The following is a 22,103-nucleotide window of genomic DNA, read 5'->3' as shown; positions in this document are numbered from 1 at the left end:
GTGATGCAAAGCCAAGAGTGTTTGCCTTTGTGAGCACAGGAATGCTGGTGAGCCTTGTTTGTTGTGGAAACTGACATGATCAAAGTGAGGAGAATTAAAACGATCCATCAGAATAACAGTCAAGGCTGTATATGAGCTCCCCAGACACCCTTGAACCTGAAGTCTCCCATGGAGGACAGACAAGCCAGCTGACAGCAGCTGGGAAGAAACAAAATGCATCTCTCTAAGCAGGAGTGCAGCTGGGAGATAAAGACCTTGGGTGGGAACTCTAGATGAGGGTTCAGATTTGGCAGACAGAATAGTGAAACGATATGCTGACCTTGTGGTCTTTAGGATTGTGCAACACCAAGGTTGTGGTTTTCAGGTGTCAGATTTTAGAGTGGAATTACTAAGTGAGGCAGGCACTTGTAGAATTAAAGCTTTTGGGGGTGGGGAAACCATGCTAATTGAGATGAGATTCTGTGCCAATTGCACTGGAGTGTTCTAAGGCATGATGTCATGCTTCTTAATTTATCAAATGTTGAAACATTCTTATTATGATTAAGTAGAATTAAGGGTCCCTAAGTGGATGGCATGATTTCGGATTGTTTGCTCACTTAATCCTTTATCCCAGGATGAAAATTAATAAAACTCTTCGATATTCTATAAAGTATGAAATGACCTTGGAGCCCCAACTGTTGCTTAATTATAATGCCTAATCAAGGAATCTACAGAATCATAAAAAAGAAAGGTTAGATAAGATTTTAAGGAAGTCCAGTCCTGCTCACATATTTTAGAGATGTGGAAACTGAGGACTGGAAAAAGGAAATGACTTGCTCAATACTACACAGAGTCTTTTGCTTTGCATGTCAATGCTTGCCTGTTGCCATGCCAAAGAATCCCCAGCAAACAGACTACTGGCCTAGAATAATGTCCAAATGGAGACAGAGTCCCTTTCTGGGCATCTGTAATTTGAAATGCTGCAGGAGTTATCACTCTGTTTTTATTTTGGAAAACTATAATAAGGATCCTGCTTTTTGTTTTCCTTTTTGTGTATATTGCTTATCTTTTTATCTCTATTCCTCCCAGGGCATTTTTTCACCAGGACTCCTGAACAGAAGTAGGTAGGTAAATGTAGAATGAGGATTTTATAAAGATCACTAATATACCCAATACTGAGCCCAATGAGATAATTTAGTAATCAACATACCTTATGTTGAGCCCTTTGCAAATCACAAAGCGCTTTTTATTCTCTTCTATTAATCCCTACACAGTCATATGAGGGAGGCAGAGCAGTTATTATTATCATCCGTCTTACGGAGGCACTAAGCGAGACCGAAGGAGCCCAGCGACTTGCCCCGCGGCGCACAGCCCCAGAGCAGCTGAGTAGAGAGCCCCGGGGCGGGTTTCAGCTCCTCAGGACCCTCGATTTAGGCGCCTCTCACGGCGGCATGCAGAGCACAACCGTGGATCCTCCGGGGTACATGCTCTGAACTCTAGATTTGGTGGACGTTTCAGGAAATTCTGCAAAAAGGCAGGCTAAGAATCTAGGAGGATCGGAGAGAAATGCTCAGACGGTGCGGGGGAGGGGAAGGCAGTCCGAAGATCTTGCATTTAAAAAGGTAAGAATTAGGGAAAGGTTTCCATCAGCAGACCTCTGAGATTAAATCCCAGAAAGAGGCTCCTACTTGTCCGTTCTCGGGGCTCCCAGCAACTGCTTCCTCAAGGAAAACGTCTGAGGATTGCATTTCTGGTCATCTGCCTTGCTGGAGCACCTTTGCCCCTAAAAAAGGCAGGCTTTGGGCTCACTTGGTTTCCAGGCCTGGCGCCATTCGGCGCGGAGTGGGGGAGAGCCTGCCGGCCTCCTGCGGAAAAGCATGGGGATGGGGCGGGGGGTGAAAGTAGGCCTTGCATCAAAGCAATCAGGGAAACCTTGGGGGCGGGGGCGGGGGTGTGTGAGAGCTATTGGCCTGCTTCTCTTCTCAGACGCGGCTCTGCCTTAACTCATTTCCTGCCTGGGCCCTAACCCAGGTCCTGCTCATTCCTACCCTTCCAGATTCACCCCCTACTTAGCATCTCTAAAGTAGGGAATCAGAAAAAGCAAGCTGGGCCCCGTGGGTTTCTGTTTGTCTTTGGAAACCACTTATGGAGCAAGAAGTGGGGCCCACAAATGTGGACCCATCAAGAATGACCCCCACCCCATCCCACCCCAGACTCCAGTTGAGTTACCAAATGAGGCCAATTCATTCTCTGGAATGTAGCAGCCCGGGCAATGATGATTGATACTGACAGGGAAGCTTTCATGTAGCAATATCCCCGGCCACCGGCTGTGAAGCAAAGAGAAAGAACTCTCTGGAATTCACAACATTCCCCCTCCAATTAATCCCCAGCCACCCCGCTGTGTGTGAATGGGTTGTGCTGGGGATTCGTAGCTGTGATGCCGGGGATTTGCTGATTCCTTTGAGCCCCCTGAGGAGAGGTGATATGGAGAGCAGATAATCAGCATGCAGCGCTGAGGCAAGGTAATGAATTGGCTCGGCTGGGCCTGGCTTCACTATTTGTACACTTTTAGGCACCTCGGAAACCGGGTTTGCAGACAAAACCTGTGCTGAGGGGCCCTCAAACCCCGACCTTTTGTGGGCCCGGATGGCTGCCGTCTCTCCTGCTGGCTTAAGATGGGAGCCTTGTCTCAGGAAGGAGGAGCCAGAGGCGAAGGGAAGGAGCCCTGATTCTCACCTGGTGGGGCCTGCCGGGTACCTCTCCTGCCTCAGTCACACGTTCGCCCCAGTCATGACTGGCTTTAACTCTTTTCATTCTACTGAATTGCAGTTTTCAGTCTAAGTCCACTGCCTCTCAAAATGCTGTTTATTTTTCACTCACAGCTCCAGGTTCACCTCTGTGAGACCATACCCATTGTCAAGGACATGTTTTCAAAACATTGTGACAGCCCACTGCCCAATGCGAGTTCTTTTTCTTTTTCTTTCTTTTTTTTTTTAGGGCTGCACTCATGGCATGTGGAAGTTCCCAGGCTAGAGGCGGAATCGAATCAGAGCTACAGCTGCTGGCCTATGCCACAGCCACAGCAACGCCAGATCCTTAACCCACTGAGTGAGGCCAGAGATTGAACCTAGGTCCTCATGGATACTAGTCAGGTTTGTCACTGCCGAGCCAAAGTGGGAATTTCTCCAACGAGAGTTCTGATTTGCTGAAGCGTCTGTGTCCTTTTCAGTACCTCCCTTAGTGCTAAGAAAATAGTAATAATAGTGCCTGACTAAAAAGCAAAACAAAACTAACACTTATTGTGCACTTACTCTGTGCCAGGCACTGGAGTTTATATGTATTATCATATTTAATCCACACAGCAACTGCTGAAGGAGGTGCCATTCTCTGTTTTATTTCACAGGGAGAAAAAAAGGCTCCAGAGTTCCTAACCCGCTGGGGGCCATTGACTGGAAGCACTAACGCAGAAGTAGGTGGAGTCACATTCCCTCCTCACCATCTCTGGGTCCCCCAACCCTTGTCTTTGTTTAGACTCTCATTGCTTCTCACCAGGTGTATCTGCCACAGAGCTTCTGGCTTCCAAGCACACAGACCCTCAGCCCCCTCCACACTGTAGCCAGGGGATCGCTCTGAGAGCCCAATCCCCTGCCTAAACTTCTTAAACGTTCTCCACAGCGTCCAGAAGAAAGTTCAAACTCCTCAGCTTAGCACACAAGCCCCTTTATGATCTGGCACCTGGAGAGAATTAAAGAAAGATTGAGGCGATAATCCTAGTCACCTCTTGGGAGAGTTTGCTGGGTGGGGCTGTGAGGGAAAGGAGGGCCTCCTTTACTCAGACTCTGGAGTCTACTTGTGGGCCTGGCTCCCTGAGGGCACTTCCCACTCTGACCCTGCCCCTGTCATTCTTGGCAATTACCACTCTTTACTTGCCTTCCCAGGTCTCTTTCATTTAGAGCTGAAGGCATTGCATACAGCATTTTGCTCCTGGTTCTGCTAATGAAGGGAATTCAAGATGAGCACTTGGGTTCTTAAGGGTTTTTGTTACCAGGAACCACAGAACACTAGACAAACACTATGACTATATCTCTAGCTAGTCTATGCTCATTGTCAACCAATCTGCATTTTTATACCTTGCATGCCCAGAAATTACCTTTAATACACAACATTTGGATTTTCCTCCATCTGCTGACAAATGAACCATTAAGTTCTACCATGGGCCGTGCTTGCCAGTCAGTGTTCAGTTTTAGCAGCAGCCTCTTTGTTTTCTTATTACACTTATTGAAGGATTTCATTATAAGATGTTGCTATTTTATAAAAACACACAATTTGTTTCATAAAACAAATAATCAACATTCTATCAACTAATGCTTATTGAGAGACTCTTACAAGTATGGAGGGAATAGTGGTGAACAGGATGGTTAAAGTCCCTGCATTATACTGAGAAAGACAATGTGCAATAAATAAATATGCAAGAGCATGGTTAGCAACATAAGAAATAAAACAGGGTGATGTAACAGAGAAGTGGTAGGGGCTGTTTTGGATTACTCAGAGGAAAGGCTTTCTAAGCAGGTGACATTTGAGCTGAGATCTGAATGGTTGGAAGGATCCATCTGTACAAAAATCTAGATTTAGAGCATTCAGGCAAGTGCCAAGGAGAGAGGTGGAGATAAGCTGGCCTTCTCTGAAGACACAAGGATGCTAGGAGGGCTGAGGTATTTTGAGTGAGCAGGGGATGAGGTGGGAGATTAGGTAGGAGATGTGAGCAAACAGATTTTTAAGATCTTGTAGGTCAGTGGCTTTCAAACTTTTAATGTGACCCATAGTAAGAAATGTATTTTATGTTACAGTTTACTACACACACACACACACCTGAAAGAGAAGTTTCATGAAATAATATTTATCCTTACTACATGCAATAAACTTTGATATTTCTATTAATTTAATTTATTTATTTCTTCTTCTTCTTTTTTTTTTTTTTTTTTTTTTTTTTGGCTGTGCCTGTAACATGTGGAAGTTCCTGGGCCAGGGACTTAACCCTTGCCACAGCTGTAGAGCCACAGCAGTGGTAATGCTGGATCTTTAACCTGCTGAGCCCCAAGAGAACTGCTATTTTACTTTAAAATGCTGATCCTTACCTAGTACATTGGTTTCACAACCTAGTAATGGCTTTGTTTGGAAAGCTCTGTCCTAGATTATAGTAAGGAGTTTGGGTTTTATTCTTGGTATAATTAGAAACCTTTGGAAAGTTGTAAGCAGAAGAGCAGCATGACCTTATCTACATTTTTTAAAACTGACTTCGTGGTCTAGAAAGAAAATAGTACAAAGGCAGGTGAGAGTAGCCGCAGGGAGACAAGTTAGAAAGCTGTTGTATTTCACCTAGAGGAGAAACAATAGTGGCTTGGACTAGAGTGGTAGCAGAAGAGACTGAGAAAGGTGGATGAATACTATACAATTTGGAGGTAAAGCCAACTTTGGATATGGAATGTGAAGAAGAGAAAGGAGACAAGTATGACCCCAAGAGTTGTTTGGTTATTTTTAGAAATGAGTGGTGTAGACCTTTGCTAAATTGAAAATTCGGGGATGGTTACAGTTTGGAGAATGGGAACTTTTGTTTTGGATAATTCAAGTTTAGAGTATCTATACCTACTATATATTTTATGGGACATGTTAGGTAGGGAGTTAGACATACCGGTAAGCTTTGGGGAAAGATCAGAGCTGTGATGAAACTTTAAGAGGCAGTGGCACATGGATATTATTTAAAGCCATGGGCTTACAAATATTTACCTGGAGAGAGCGTGTGGCTAGAGAAGAGCAGTAGGCTTCCTACTTTCCACTTTCTGGACCACATCAACATTAATAGGTCTGGCAGAATACTTCCATTCTGAAAGTGATGCTTCCTATAGCAAAGTGGAACATGAAAAATCAGTAGATATATTGAATCTCAAGTAGTCATCCACTGGACTTGAGATGGACAACTATTAAATTACAGAAGGAAAACCAAATGTGTGAATATAAATGACATACTGGCGATAGACCATCTAAAGTGTAATTAGGAGTTTTATGATGCATTTAACTTCCTGGGGATAGAACACCTCTCACATTGTTTTCATGATTTTGTATTGAATTTTTACCCATGCAACTTTGTTGTCTGCCGTTTTTTAGGAATTCTTTACAGAAGTAGGGGAATATCTATGTCATAGAATTTGTTCTTTGACTCTCTCTAGTTAATGTTCTTAGTCCCTCACATCTATGGTAGATGTTCTTGCTGAAGGAGTTTATACTCTCATTCAATCTAACTTTTCTTCCTGGAGCTGAAACACATCTATTTTCACCTCCCTTCGTAAAGGAGACTCTAACCTTGGTCTTCCATCTCTCCCACACATCAGATAGCATGTCAGAGTAACTTAATTGTGGAAGACCTTTCAAGAAAAATAAGACTACACTCTCTTTCTTCCTTCCCCTTTCCTCCCTCCCTCTCTTTCTTCCTTCCTTTTCTTTTTTTTTCCCCCTCTCTTTCTCAAGAGGCAGTGGTTTTCAAACTTCAACTGAAAATTTAAGTTTGACCCCCAAATAGAAAATAAACAATGGAATAATGGTGCCATTTTCTTCTCTTTGTAGGGACCTCATTAGTGACTTCATGAAATCCAAGGGTTCCACATATCATTACTGAAGTGGATTCATTTCCACTATGAGGAGATGTCAGGTAAGAGAAATTGATGATAGTTGTAAGCCAGTTGTTTACTCAGAGAAGACAAATTACGATTATTCCCTGTGACGGAATCACTGATAGGATTTCACCCCAGAGAAATAATGGCGAGCCAGAGAGATTACACATATTGCCTCTTAAGGAGAATCACATTTCATTAGTTGATTAGAAAATAGGGTATACTTAATGATTTAAATAATTTAATAAAAAGATAATTAGTGTGATTTTTTTTTTTCAAAAAGCAGTGTAGTTTAGGAGTTTCCCCTGTAATGCAAGGGGATCATTGGTGTCTCTGCAGTGCCAGGATACAGATTTGATACTCAGCTTGGCACGGTGGGTTAAAGGATGTAGCATTGCCTCAACTGTAGGTTTCATATGTGGCTTGGATCTGATCTCTGGCCTCAGAACTCCATTTGCCTCAGGGTGGCAGAAAAAAAAATGCAATGAATGTAGTTTAATGCTCACTTTAGAATCAGAAAACTTGAGTTTAAAAGTTCCTAGTAGCCTAGCATGTTAAAGATCTGGTATTCTCACTGCTGTGGCTTGGGTCACTGCTGTGGTGCTGTGGGATGGGTTCAGTCCCCAATCTGGAAACTTCTGCATGCTGTGGGCATAGCCAAAAAAAAAAAAAAGGAAAATAAAACTTGAGGTTTAATCTCTGCTTTACCTCTTACCAGCTATAAGCCTGGCCATAAGAGCAAATAACATAACCTCTCTGAGCCTCAGATTCTTTGTCTATTAGTCGGACAAAAAATTTCTTCGTAGGTTTGTTGCAAAGATTAAGTAGAAATAACTTGCAGAGCACCTAGTAATTGGGAGTACTTGTCACACAGTAAGTAGGCTCTTAAACTAAGCAAATAGTTATTTGCCTGCTTTTGGTGACAAAGATTAAAGGTCTGGATTAGATATAGCCTCCAACCCTGTAAAGGCTGATGAGAGGTCTGGCTGATATTGAAATGGAGCATGACATGTGTTTAAGGGCTAAGCGAAGTGGGTTTTATAATATATGGTCATACTTTGGATGACTTCTCAGAAATTCAAGTCTGTTATGTGCCTAAGGAAATGAAAAAGCCAAAAAATCTGGCACCTGGCCTAACGGCCTGGATTCTTTTAGATCAATATGGTTTGTCCTCTTTGTTCTTATTTAATAGAAGTTAGGTCCTGACTACAACTCATTTCTACATTACTTCATCTTGAGTTTTCAGAGTACAGAACACAGAGAATAAACATAACCAAGTCGGGAGTTCCCGTCATGGCTCAGTGGTTAACGAATCTGACTAGGAACCATGAGGTTGCAGATTTGATCCCTGGCCTCACTCAGTGGGTTAAGGATCCGGCATTGCCATGAGCTGTGGTGTACGTCACAGATGCGGCTCGGATCTGGTGTTGCTGTGGCTCTGGCATAGGCTAGCGGCTATAGCTCCGTTTAGACCCCTAGCCTGGGAGCCTCCATATGCGGCGGAAGGGGCCCAAGAAATGGCAAAACAAACAAACAAACAAACACACAAAAAACATAACCAAGTCATCATATTTGTGAAAATGGGAGTTCTGCATAACTATAATTGAGTTTCATCCATTCTTTCTTTCATTCACTCAATAAATATTTTCTGATCTCTGTTCATTGGGAACACAAATGTACAGACACTGTATTATGACAATGACAAGAGAAATGAAACTCTGCTCTCAAGCAGGGTGAGACAAAAATACATAAGTAAATAACTACAGGTTGTGGTAAGTGTGATGAAGTAAGTAAGCATAGGACTAACAGCAGTAGTTAGAGAAACTTCTCCTAGGAGTTTGTGTTCAAATGAGACCAAAAAGCCAGCCAAGTGTAGGCTTAAGAGACAGGCTTTCTGGATAGAGGCAACAGCAAGAATGCTGAGGTGGCAAAGAGCTGGAAAAGTTTTAAGAACTTCTAGAAAGTCACCATGACTGGAGTATAATGAAAGAAAGAAGGGTAGAGAAAGGAAGGAACCACACCACATAAGCCTTTAAGGTATTTGAAGACTTTTTAAGTCTATGGGAAATCATTGAGGGTTTTGAAATAGGGGAGTGACATGAGCTGTTTTACATTTTCCAGAAAAATTACTGTTGAGAGGACAGATAGAACAGGGGCGAGAGTGGGTGCAGGGGGACAGCTATGAGGGGGTATAGATGAAAATGGGTGGTGGCTTAAAACAGAGAGAACTGGAAAGTTTCAGGATATATTTTGGAAGTGGAGCTAGTAGGACTTGCTAATAGATTGTGAAGGGTGAGGAAAGGAAAGAATCATAGTTTCTGGCTTTAGTTACTGTTTGGGTCTGTCATTTTCAGAAAAAGGAAGACTTCAGTATGATGAGTTTAGGAGTGGGGTGAAGAGGGACTCATATATTCCATGTGATGTCAGCAAGACAGGCGAGCAGATATGTCAAAATGTCAGCTGGATAGAGAGGAAAGTCTAGAGCTCAGAGGAGACCACTAAGCTGGAGGTAGAAATTTGAAAGTCTCCAGAAGTTCATTTGTATTAGAATCTAGGGAGATGGATAAAATCAAATAGGGAGATGGAGAAGAAAGAGACCAAAATTTGCCTTTGAGGGCTCCAAAATTAAGATGACTGTAGAGGGAAAGGAAGTAGCACAGTAAACAAAAAAGCTGTGGCCTTGAGGTAGGAAAATCATAAGTGATGACGGTAGTAAAAATGAAACAAAACAAAAAGAATAAAACCTAAGAAAGGCAAGTACTATGTGAATGAAGTAGTCAAATGAATCAAAAACCATTTGTAACCCCTGCATTTTTTTTTTTTTTGCCTTTTTGCCATTTCTTGGGCTGCTCCCATGGCATATGGAGCTTCCCAGGCTAGGGGTCTAATAGGAGCCATAGCTGCTGGCCTACACCACAGCCACAGCAATGCCGGATCCTTAACCCACTGAGCAAGGGCGGGGATCGAACCCACAACCTCATTGTTGCTAGTCGGATTCATTACCCATTGAGCCACGATGGGAACTCCACCCCTGCATTTCTTTATATGATAGACAACAACATATGACTATTGTTTTGAGTATCAGATGGACAATTTATTTAAACTTTTCTTTAAAAAATTAAACATAGAAACTATATTTTTAAAAATTCAGCTTTATTGAAGAATAATTGACTTATTTAAACTTTTTGAGTGTTAGTTTCCACACTTGTAAAATAGAGCAATATATGCATTTCATAGACATTTGTAAACACTGAATAAGCTAATCTCAATAGACAGAAACTACTGGGGAGGGGTCAAGATGGTGGAGGAGTAAGACGTGCTGTTCACCTTCTCCCACAAACATATCAAAAAACCCATCTACATGTAAAATAATTTGCACAGAACACCTACTGAATGCTGGCAGAAGACCTTAAACCTCCTAAAAAGGTCAAGAAATGTTTCACATAACTGGTCAGAACAAAAAGGAAAAAAAGAGAGAGAAGAGGAAAAAAAAAAAAAAAAGGAATCAGGACAGGACCAGCACTTCTGAGAGGGAGCTGTGAAAGAGGAAAGGAATCTGCACCTTGGGAGGCCACTTAACTGATGGGGAGATCAGCTGAGAAGGAAAGGAAACTTCAGAACCCCAGAGAAAAACTCAACAGCCAGACTGAGGAGGAAAAAGCCAAGAGAGAGCAGCACAAACCATCGGTACCCCCCCCCCCCCCCGCCACCGGACACCACAGACTAAGACGCTCAGGCAGGGGCGGGGAACTGGCTCTGGAGGTCAATTCTGGGGAGAGGACCAGGACTGGCTGTGTGGAGACAGGCTGAGGGGCTAGGGAGCAGTGCTTCACAGGACGGGGAGTGGAGCACCACAGTCAAGGGAACACAGGAGAAGGCCAAGGCCTGCAGGAGAGGCAAGGTGCCATTGGTTGGGAGGGTGAGAGGAGGAGGAGTGGGACCATCATAAGACTACCTTTCTCTGCACATATACAGGCTCTCAGGCAGAGGGGTGCTTCTTGCTCAGGCTATGTGTGGCAAGGGCAAACTGCCACAGCCACCTCAGACTCCAGAGGTGGGCATAGCCTGCCACCACTAGGCTCTGTGAATAGACACCACCTGAGCCCCAGTCACCTTGGGAGTCATTGCAGAGAAGGGCACTGCAATCAAGTGCCACCCATTGTTGCTCTCACTCCCTCGGAAATGCACAAGCCCTGCTATTGCCACTGCCAAAGGCTCTGGGTGTTGCCTACACCTTCCTGAGGGTCACTGCCATTTCCCAGGGTCCTGCAACCAAGAGCAGCCTGTGCCTCCTATCTGTGGGTCCTTGCCACTGTCAAGGGTCCAGCAGCCAGGCACTGGCTATAGGCCCTGGTTATTGCCTCCATCTGCCTGGAAGCATGTGCAGGCCATACACCAGCATACCCCAATTAAAGGGATAACAGCCTGCACACACTGAGGAAAGAGACAGCAGAGACAGCAAGCATCCAGACCAAAAGCAGTCCTCATGAGAAAAAAGAAAGTAAGCCCTCACAAAATACCCAGGAGTGCTCTTGCTTATAAATAGCTCTCCAAGACTGCAGTAGTTGTTTTCTGTAAACTCACATAATAAGAAAAATTTATAAGCAAAATGAAGAAGCTCAGGAACCATTCCCAGTTAAAGGAACAGGAGAATTCCCCCAAAGGAACAAACAATGAAACAGACCTCTGCAGTCTAACAGACATGAGTTCAAAAGGAGATAAAATATACTGAAGGAATTAAGAGTGGCTATGAAGGAATTAAGAGCAGATATGAACAGTATTGCAGATTGCTTTAAAAAGGAACTAGGAAATATAAGGAGGAGCCAAGAAAAATTAGGAAATTCATTTGCAGAGTTGCAAGCTGAGTTAAAGGCATTGAAGAGTAGAATGAATAATGCAGAGGAAGAGATACGTGACTTGGAGGGTAGAATAATGGAAATCACCAAATTAGGATAGCAGACAGAAGACCAAAAGAAAAATCGTGAAAGCAATATAAAAGATCTATGGGATAATATAAAGTGGGTCAGTCTATGCATTAATAAAAATTCCAAAGGAGAAGAAAAAGAAAAGGGGATTGAAAATATATTCGAAGAAATTATGGCTGAAAACTTTCCAAATCTAAAGGAAACAGATATCAAGATACAGGAAGCAAAGAGGGTCCCAAACAAGGTGAACTCAAACAGACCCACACCAAGACATATTATAATAAAAATGGCAAAGGTTAAAGATAAGGAGAGGATTCTAGAAGCAGCAAGAGAAAAACAAAGAGTTAATTATAAGACTATCAGCTGATTTCTCTACAGAAACACTGCAGTCCAGAAGAGAGTGGCAAGATATATTCAAAGTTCTAAAAGGAAAAAATTTGCAGCCTAGAATGCTCTACTCAGCAAGATTATCATTTACAGTAGAAGGAGAAATAATTTCTCTGACAAACCAAATCTAAAAGAATACAGGAATAACAAACCCATTCTAAAAGAAACACTGGGAGTTCCTGTTGTGGCACAGTGGAAACAAATCTGACTAGTATCCATGAGGATGAGGGTTTGATCCTTGGCCTCACTTAGTGGGTCAGGGAATCCAGCATTGCAGTGAGCTATGGTGTAGGTTGGCTTGGATCCCGCATTGTGGCTGTGGTGTAGGCCAGCAGCTGTAGCTCTGATTCAACCCCAAGCCTGGGAACCTCCATGTGCTGCAGGTGCAGCCCTAAAAACAAATTAAAAAAAATAATAAAAGAAATACTGGAATTCCCATTGTGGCTCAGTGGTAAAGAAACAGACTGGTATCCATGAGGACACAGATTTGATCCCTGGCTTCACTCAGTTGGTTAAGGATCCTGCATTGCCATAAACTGTGATGTAGGTTGGAAGCTATGGCTCTGATTCAACCCCTAGCCTGAGAACTCCCATATTGCTGCTGGTGTGGCCCTTAAAAAAAAAAAAGACAAAAATAAATAATTAAATAAAAGAAATACTGAAAGGTCTCCTCTAAATAGTAAAGAAGTAAGAAGATGTAGAATAGAGGAAGTCACAATTGGAAAATAATCACTTAAATAAGCCAATATACAGATCTAAAAGGAAAAAAAAAAGTCCTATTTGTAAAAGTGATAAGAAACACAAGGAACAGCAAAAGGATAAACATGAAGATGCAAAAAAAAAATAACATCAAATCATAAAATGTGGGGAAGGAAAGTAAAAATATCTAGACTCTCTCTCTCTTTTTTTTTTTAAGAATGCGTTTGAGCCTTATATGACTATTAGGCTAAAGCAAGCAATTATAGGAAGGGGTTAATATACTTGAAAAACAGGGCAACCACAAGTCAAAACCAAACAATACATTTACAAAGACTAAATAGGACACAAGCATAAAATATAAGGAAATCATCCAAAGAAAAGAAAAGAACAAAGGAGAAATGTAGAATCAACTAGAAAACAGGGTTTAAGATGGCAATAAATACATTAGTAATTCCCTTAAATGTCAAATGGACTGAATGCTTCAACCAAAAGGCATAGAGTGGCAGACAGGATAAAACAAAAAAACAGAAAAACAAAAAAAAAAACCCAAAAAACAAGAGCCTGCAATATGCTGCCTAATAGAGACTAATCTTACGGTGAAGGACACGTATAAATTGAAAGTGAAGGGATGGAAAAATACATTTCATATGAATGGAAAAGACAGGAAAGGAGGAGTTGCAATACTCATATCAGACAAATAGACTTTAAAACAAAGGCCATAGAGAAAGACAAAGGACACTATTTAATGATAAAAGGATCTATTCAAGAAGAGGATATTATAATTGTCAATGTATATGCCCCTAAACATAGGAGCACCCAAATATATACAACAAATACTAATAGACATAAAAGGAGAAATTGAGGGGAATACAATAATAGTAGGAGATTTTAACGACCCACTCACATCAATGGACAAATCCTCTAGACAGAAAATCAACAAGGCAGCAAGACCCTAATGACACAATAGAACAGTTAGACTTAATTGATATTTTCAGGACATTATATCCAAAACCAAAAAACAAAACAGAATATTTTTTTTTTCTAAGTGCACATGGAACATTCTCAAGGATTGACCACATAGTGGGGCACAAAACTAACCTCAACAAATATAAGAATATAGAACTTATTACAAGGATCTTCTCTGTCCACAATGGCATGAAACTAGATCAAACACAGGAAAAGAAATAAGAAGAAACTGACTACATGGAGATCAAACAACATGTTACTAAAAAAATAATGGATCAACAAGGAAATAAAAAGGGAAATTTAAAAATATCTCCAGGCAAATGATAATGAAAACACAGCCATTCAAAATCCATGGGATGCCACAAAAGCAGTTCTTAGAGAGAAGTTCATAGAGATTCAGGCCTTCCTCACAGAAGAAGAAAAATCTCGCAAGAACTGAAACTACCACCTAAATGAATTAGAAAAAGAACAAATAAAACTGAAAATCAGCAGAAAGAAGGAAACCATAAAGATCAGAGAGGAAATCAATAAAATAGAGATTCGAAAAACTTGATAAAATCAAGAGTTGGTTCTTTGAAAGGGTAAACAAAATTGACAAACCTCTGGTCAGACTCACCAGGAAGAAGAGAGAGAACACAAATAAACAAAATAAGAAATGAAAATGGAGAAATCTCAACATACACTGCAGAAATACAAAAAAAAAAGAGAGAGAGAGAATATTATGAACAATATATGCCAACAGATTTGGCAACCTAGAAGAAATGGACAAGTTTCTAGAGACATACAGCCCACCAAAACTGAATGAAGAAGGACTAGATCAAATGAACAGATCAATTGCTAGAAATGAAATTGAACATGTAATAATAAAAATATTACCTACAAAAAAAAGTCTAAAACCAGATGGCTTCACAGCTGAACTCTACCAAATATATGTAGAAGAACTTATAACAAAACCAAAGATACTACCAAAAAAGAAAATTATAGGCCAATATCTTTGATGAATATAGATGCCAAAAATCTCAACAAAATTTTATCCAACTGAATTCAACAACAAATAAAAAAGATCCTATACCACAACCAAGTGAGATTCATCCTAGGTTCACAAGGATGGTTCAGCATATGCAAATCAATCAACATCATACACCACATTAACAAAAGAAAAGTAAAAAACCACATGATCATCTCCTATACGCAGAAAAAGCATTTGACAAAATCCAACATCCATTCATGATAAAAGCTCTTACCAAAGTGGGTATAGAGGGAACATGCCTTAACATAATAAAAGCCACTTATGACAAACCCATAGCCAATATAATATTCAATAGAGAAAAGTTGAAACCTTCCTGCTAAAATCTGGAACAAGACAAGACCACTTTTATTCAACATAGTATTTGAAGCCCTAGCCACAACAACCACACAAACAAGAGAAATAAAATGTATCCAAATTGGAAGAGAAGAGGTAAAATTGTGACTCTATGCAGATGACATATACTAAATATGGAAATTCCTAAGGACTCAACACAAAAACTACTCAAACTGGTCAACAAATTCAGCAAAGTAGCAGGATACAAGATGAATATTCAGAAGTTGGTTGCATTTCTCTATACTAACAATGGAATATTTGGAGTTCCTGTCCTGGCACAGCAGAAATGAATCTGACTGAACCATGAGGTTGCAGGTTTGATCCCTAGCCTTGCTCAATGGGTTAAGGATCTGGCATTGCCGTGAACTGTGGTGTAGGTTGCAGATGTGGCTCGGATCTAGCATTGCTGTGGCTGTGGCATAGGCTGGTGACTACAGCTTCGATCAGACCCCTAGCCTGGGAACCTCCATGTGCTGTGGCTATGGCCCTAAAAATACAAAAAGACAAAAAAAAAAAGACAATTAAAATATTAGAAAAGGAATATAAAAAAACTATACCTTTTAAAATCACACCCCCCCAAATTAAATACCCAGGAATAAGCATGACCAAGGAGATGAAAGACATATGCCAAGAACTATGCAATATTAATCAAGGAAATTAAAGAGGATCCAAAGAAATGGAAAGATACCCCATGTTCCTGGACTGGAAGAATTAATATCATTGAAATGGCCATACTACCCAAAGCAATCTACAGATGTAATGCAATCCCTATCAAATTACCCATGACATTTTTCAAAGAACTAGAAAAAACCATCCAAAAATTTATATGGAACCATAAAAGACCCAGAATCACCAAAGCAATCCTGAGGGGAAAAAAACAAGCAGGAGGTATATCTCTCCCAGTCTTCAGACAATATTACAAAGCTACAGTAATCAAGACAGTGTGGTACTGGTACAGAAACAGACATATAGACTAACGGAACAGAATAGAGAACCCAGAAATAAACCCAGACACCTATGGTCAATTAATCTTCGACAAAGGAGGCAAGAATATAAAATGGGACAAAGACAGTCTCTTCAATAAGTGGGCTGGGAAATCTGGACAACAGCATGTAAATCAATGAAACTAGAATACACCCTCATACCATGCATAAAAATAAACTCAAAATGGCTGAAAGACTTAAACACCATCAAACTCCTAGAAGAGAACATAGGCAAAACATTCTCTGACATCAACCGTATAAATGTTTTCTTAGGTCAGTCATCCGAGACAATAAAAATAAAAACAAAAATAAACCAATGGGACCTAGTCAAACTTACCAGCTTTTACACAGCAAAGGAAACTATTAAAAAAAAAAAAAAAAAAAGACAACCTATGGAATGGGAGAAAATAGTTATAAAGAATGAAACTGACGAGGCCTTAATCTCCAATATGTATAAACAACTCATACAGCTCAAGAGCAAAAAAACAAACAACCCAATTGAAAAATGGGCAGAAGACCAAAATAGATATTTCTCCAAAGAAGACATATATATAGCCAATAGACACATGAAAAAATGCTTGACATCATTCATTATTAGAGAAATGCTAATTGGAACCACCTCACACTTGTCAGATGGCCATCATTAATAAGTTTACAAACAACAAATGCTGGAGAGGATGTGGAGAAAAGGAACCATCCTACACTATTGATGGGAATGTAAATTGGTACAACCACTATGGAAAACACTATGGATGTACCTCAGAAAACTAAACATAGAATTACCATATGATCCCTATGTTCATTGCAATACTATTCACAATAGCCAAGACATGGAAACAATCTCAATGTTCATTGACAGATGAATGGATAACAGAGTGTAGTACATATACACAATGGAATACTACTCAGCCATAAAAAAGAACAAAATAATACCAATTTGCAACAATGTGGATGGAACTAGAAATTCTCATACTAAGTGGAGTCAGAAAGAGAAAGACAACATATGCTGTCACTTAGATGTGGAATCTAAAGTAGGGCACAAATTAACCTATCTATGGAATAGAAACAAACTCATGGACATAGAGAAGAGACTTATGGTTGCCAAGGAGGGGGAGGGAGTGGGATGGAACTGGGAGTTTGGAGTTAGTAGATGCAAACTATTGCGTTTGGAATGGATAAGCATTGCGCTCCTATTGTATAGCACAGGGAACTGTATCCAGTCACTTGCAATGGAACATGGTGGAGGATAACATGAGAAAAAGGATGTACGTATTTGTATAACTGGGTCACTTTGCTATATAGCAGAAATTGACAGAACACTTAAATCAACTATAATAAAAAGTTTTTAAGAAAACCTAAAAAAAAAAAAGCTATTATTATGGAATAGCATTATGCTTAAAAACCAGAAGACTCACATTATTGTGATTTTAGTTTAGATGTTGCATTTAACAGTTGTTTCCTTGTACAATAATAGTTATTTGGGTTTCAATTTTCTTACCAGTAAAATGGAGAAAATTATTTCTCTCTTGCCACTTTTTCACTTAGGGCTGTCTAAATGATTAAATGTCATAGTGAACATGGGAAGGCTCTATAAGCCATTCAGTGCTAAGGAGATATGAGGAGTTTCCATTTGTTCAGGAGAGTTTCTACTTGCATAGCTTTCGAATCAGTCCATTGTCTACACTTCAGGAGTGCCGGGAATAAATTTGAGGGAGGCAATTGACAAAACTGGAAAATTAAATTTTTTAGCTGGATGCAAATGTATCAGATTTAAGATTCAACTCTGCAGTGCTCTGCTTCTTTTCATTTCTTTTGATGCGGTCTGCATGAATCAAGCTATTAATGCTGGAGTTCCTGTCGTGGCGCAGTGGTTAACGAATCCAACTAGGAACCATGAGGTTGCGGGTTGGATCCCTGGCCTTGCTCAGTGGGTTAACGATCCAGCGTTGCCGTGAGCTGTGGTGTAGGTCGCAGACGCAGCTTGGATCCGTGTTGCTGTGGCTCTGGCGTAGGCTGGCAGCTACAGCTCCGATTTGCCCCCTAGCCTGGGAACCTCCATGTGCCGTGGGAGTGGCCCAAGAAATGGCCAAAAAAACCAAAAAAACAAACAAAAAAATTAGCCTTTGATGGATTGAGAGTGCATGGCCAGCATAGACCACACGAAGAGAAATGCTTCTTTTCTGAGTTGTGACCATGCCTCCTTAGCTCTACATTCACTGGCTTCCCATCTTACTCAGAGTAAAATTCAAAGAGTTAACCATAACCTAGGAACCCCTCAATAAACCTACTTCCCCCATATGTCTTTCATATCCCACCACTGCCCCCACTCCCCTCATTCCATTCCAGCTGCTATTCCTTTGACTAGAGCAGCATGCTCCTATCTCCGGGCCTTTGTACTTGGTGGTTCCCTCTGCCTGAAACACTTCCGTCAGTTATCTGCATAGTCACTCCTCACTCCTTCAGGTCTACTCCAGGGTCAGCTTATCAGATTACCTTTCTGACCAGCTTCTTTAATCAGCACGCACACACTCAGCTTTCCAGTCCTGTACTTCACTTGACTTCCTTCTAGCATTGTCACCTTTGTACATGTTTCACATTTAATTAATATCTGTCTCCATTCATTAGAATATAAATTCTGTGAGGAAAGATATTTGTTGATTTTTTTTTAATTCTTGATTTCTAAATCTGGTGTATGTTAGGCGCTGAACACATGTTCGTTGAATGAATGAATAAATGAATCAAAACCTGTGACTCACAGAGGAAACTTTCCACAGAAAAGAAAATTGTGGACTTGGAGAAAAGACTTGTGGTTGCCAAGGGGGAAGGGGAGGGACTGGGAGGGACTGGGAGCTTGGGGTAAATAGATGCAGAATGTTGCCTTCGGGATGGATTAGCAATGGGATCCTGCTGTGTAGCACTGGGAACTCTGTCTAGTCACTTATGATGGAACATGTATTGTGAGAAAAAAGAATGTATACATGTAAGTGTGTCGGGAGCCATACGGCTGCTCCAGTAAAGAAAGCAAAGCCACAGTTGGCACCTGCATGAGGCTTGTCTGGTTAGCAGAGCTACAGACAAGCTGAAGAAAGAAGAAGGATTGCAGAGCAATCCCTTGAAAAACATCGGCTCCTGGAAAATAAAAATGATATCCCCTAAAAATATATTAATCTATTTTTCTGTGTTTATCCTCCTTTTTCTATTCACAGCTTTCTTACAGCTAAAGATTTGCCCTGGGTACGTAAAACACTTGAACCAAAACAGAGTGAAGTTATTTAAACGATGTAATGGAAAAAGCCTTTGTTTTGGAATAACAATTTATGGCACCTATTTTGTGATAGTATACAGGGGAAACATGATTTCAGTCCCTTTACTTAAAAAGAAGTTTGGGGCTGGGAAAAATGTTGTTTGGCCTATAAATTGCTATTTTCTACAACAGATATATTTTTTATTAAGTAACAGTGTCACCTGTAACTTTCATCCCTTGTGGGGGCACTTGATAATTTTTGGGTATAATACTCCTTTCTATTGAAATTGGTGGTTTGGAACTTACGTAAATCAGCACAATAGGTTAAATGCTTAGCTTGCTGGCGCCAAATAAATCGTAGTCTCAAGAATGTCATGAGCCCGAGGCTTTCATGCGTTTTGTTAACTACATACACCTTTAGTTAAAGAATGTTAGGTATCATAGTTTATTACTTATTAAAGCTTTGTTCTTAATATAAAATAGAATAGCTACTGTTCTTGACCTTTTAAGAAAAATACAGTGTGAAACTTTAAGTTTGTAATCTTGAAGGAAAATCTAAATTTGAAAGGAATATGTTTTAACTAACCTTTTTTTTGTATCTCAGGTGGAGGGAACAGAAAGGGCTTTAAATCAAATGTTAATGTCAAATCTTACACGAAACCTGATTGTGATATTGTATAAAAACTGATGCTTTTCATTTAATAAATTGGGTCATCTGCAGCATGCAGCTGAGGAGTTGGCTCCAATTCTTTCCGCGCTGTTTGTAGCCCATCCTCTCCTTTGGCACTCCCTGGCTGCTGGGGCTGGACCTCGGCATAAGAGTAACTGGGTCACCATGCTGTACAGTAGAAAACAATATATATATAAATAAATGATTAAAAAAAAACCCTGTGACTCAGAGCAAAGATATTAGGAATTTTAAAAAGATGTGGAGATAACACTTAATACTGTCATTTACAGGCCATCAGCCTTTAGGCACATTATCAGACTCAGTTTCTCGAACCTATTACATGAGTATGATGCCTGACTGCATTCCTTAAGAAGTTGTGAGGATTAAAGGGGACATTGCATTTAACTGCAATCAGAGCAAGAGAACTAACATTTATTGAGCATCTCTGTGAGCTGTACCCTTTATACAGTATCGTTCTTAAGACAGGTATCAGTTTCCCATTTAACTGGGGTCAATCTGCAGCTCAGAGTGTTGTTACCTAAACAGGAAGAGGTGGAGTTAAGGTTTTCATCTGGTGCCCTCTGACTTTTATCTTCATGTCCTTTTCACTACGGGCCACCTTCTAACGTTGACTGTTATTTTCAAGACTGCATCGGAAGCTAAATGTGGAAGCCAATGTTGAAGACTGAGTTATTGTCATCAAATCTCAATAAAATGGAAAGAGGAGACTTTAGCAAGTGAAACTTGTCTCTTTGTTGTGGTTAAATCCTGCAAAGAAAACTGCAGCTGACTCTGCTGAAAGAGCTTCAGCCAGCCTGCAGGGCTAATAATGGACTCCTTAGTCTCTGCCCAACCACTCAAAGCCACTCTGGAGCTTCTGGGAGCTATCTTAACCTTTGATCTTCAGCAGATGTAGAGTCGGGCATTTATTGAAGAAATTCTGTCTACTTTGCAAGCTTTCTTCATGTGCCAGAACATCGAGGAAGAAGAGGCTGGCCAAAGCAAAATTCTGGCTTTCTTCTTTCTCAGCTATCTCTGGTCCTTTCTAATCCATGTGGTGATCACTGCCGAAGGCTCAGGGTATTTCATTTTTAGCTCTTCTGCCTCCTAAATACATTCTCAGTGAATGAGGTCTTCTCCCTGTTATGGTTTCTGGGTCATTTGAGTCCAGATGGGTCACCTGTCTCAAAGGGCTGCTGCTGATTCCAATAGAAATCCCCATGAATGAGGGTCTCTATTTCACTAGTGTTATTTTCATTTTGGTTGTACTGGTGGGGAAAGGTGCTTTTTTAACACAATAATTTGCTTTAACCAGCAGGGATTCCCATTTGTTTCTCAGCTTAGGTGGGGTGGCAAGTCCAGTCAAGTAAATAGATTTCTTAGAACAATAGTTCTCATACTTTCCATGTTCAAGGTATTTTTAGTGGCTTCACTTGAAGGATTAAAACACTCAGCTGACAGCAGTAAACAAATTAACAGTCATTACTGATCAGCCTGAAGTACAGAAAATACTATTGTCTTCCGGTTTAGATTTTTCTCCAACATTCCCTTGATCTGATAGAAATATTGAGTATCTGTCTTGACTACTCTTTCTTATATACACAGAAGCAGTGTTCTCAAGTGTTCCAGTAAATGCTTCTTTCTTTAGAACCTGCTTGAATTTGTGATACCCTCCTTTCTGGTTCACAGCAAGTTTTGCTCTGCCCTACATCATGTTGCTCAACTCACTGAACGCAACGTTTAATCTGACAGGCATTGCTGAATAGAGTATCTTTAATAACAGCCAAAACACAGCAGCATATTGATCAAAAGTTAGTAACACATCCACATTTTTTGATACATAGGTGTTCTGTATTATACTATTTGTAAAACTCTAGTTTGGACAAATGCTGTCCAAGATTCTGACTTTCTCTGTTCTTATTTATTTATTTATTTATTTATTTATTTATTTTACATATAACTGTATTTAATGTCTGCTTCTGCCAAGATGGTTTGTGGAATTTTAGGTTTCTTACTCCCCAAATATCAACCTTCCTTTTCTCTAGGTCCAGTGAGGTCACAAAACAGTAATATCTAAATACAGCTCTGGTTCTCAATAGAGGAGTCTAGCGTAGAGAAATTTCATTAGTGGAAAAAACTGAGTTTGATTCCTAGCCTCTTGGTAATTGGGTAGAATGCTACTTACCTATGAATATTAGATGACATATATATGGAATATGTGG

The 22,103-nt window shown here is 40.4% G+C and overlaps 1 long non-coding RNA gene across 1 annotated transcript; it reads left to right on the top strand.

Moving 5' to 3' along the window:
• Positions 1 to 1,285: 1,285 nt before the first annotated feature.
• Positions 1,286 to 18,723, top strand: LOC125133717 (uncharacterized). Its single transcript, XR_007136501.1, has 4 exons — positions 1,286 to 1,601; positions 3,383 to 3,448; positions 6,598 to 6,682; positions 18,667 to 18,723. It is a non-coding gene; the product is annotated as an uncharacterized LOC125133717 (long non-coding RNA).
• The last annotated feature ends 3,380 nt before the right edge of the window (positions 18,724 to 22,103 follow it).

This window comes from Phacochoerus africanus, chromosome 8, assembly GCF_016906955.1.
Source record: "Phacochoerus africanus isolate WHEZ1 chromosome 8, ROS_Pafr_v1, whole genome shotgun sequence".
Classification (NCBI taxonomy): Eukaryota; Metazoa; Chordata; class Mammalia; order Artiodactyla; family Suidae; genus Phacochoerus; species Phacochoerus africanus.
The sequence above is the reverse complement of the archived record's forward strand: the minus strand, read 5'-3'. Positions and strand labels throughout refer to the sequence as shown.